The following is a 457-nucleotide window of genomic DNA, read 5'->3' as shown; positions in this document are numbered from 1 at the left end:
AAAAAAAAAAAAAAAAAAATTCTGTTTAATGAGATCCTGATAACCCGCTCTTTTAAGCAAATTCTGTTTGATTTGGAAACAAATTGCTCAGACCAGTTTTGTGAACTTATCCAATGGATTCATTAAAAATATGAGTTTCCATGAAGTAATTAAAAGACCATTTTCATAGATCAAGAGGATAAAAAAAAAAACTACTATATGTGTATATTAGTACTGTCAAATGATTAATCACGATTAAACGCAACCAAAATAAAAGTTTTTGTTTAAATAATATATGTGTGTATACTGTGTATATTTATTATGTATATATAAATACAAAAACATGCATGTATATATTTAAGAAAAATATGTTATGTTGATATATTAAATATATTTATATATGATATAAATTATATGAATATAAATATATACATTTAAATACATGTAAATATTTTCAAAATATATGCTGTATGTGTGT

General features: G+C 21.4%; 1 pseudogene; it reads left to right on the top strand.

The window, feature by feature from the left end:
• The window catches only part of LOC107703988 (sodium-dependent lysophosphatidylcholine symporter 1-like), a 17658-nt pseudogene that overhangs the window by 1391 nt on the left and 15810 nt on the right, over nt 1-457 (top strand).

The sequence above is a fragment of the Sinocyclocheilus anshuiensis genome, unplaced genomic scaffold (assembly GCF_001515605.1).
Source record: "Sinocyclocheilus anshuiensis isolate Anshui unplaced genomic scaffold, SAMN03320099.WGS_v1.1 scaffold1574, whole genome shotgun sequence".
Classification (NCBI taxonomy): Eukaryota; Metazoa; Chordata; class Actinopteri; order Cypriniformes; family Cyprinidae; genus Sinocyclocheilus; species Sinocyclocheilus anshuiensis.
The sequence above is the reverse complement of the archived record's forward strand: the minus strand, read 5'-3'. Positions and strand labels throughout refer to the sequence as shown.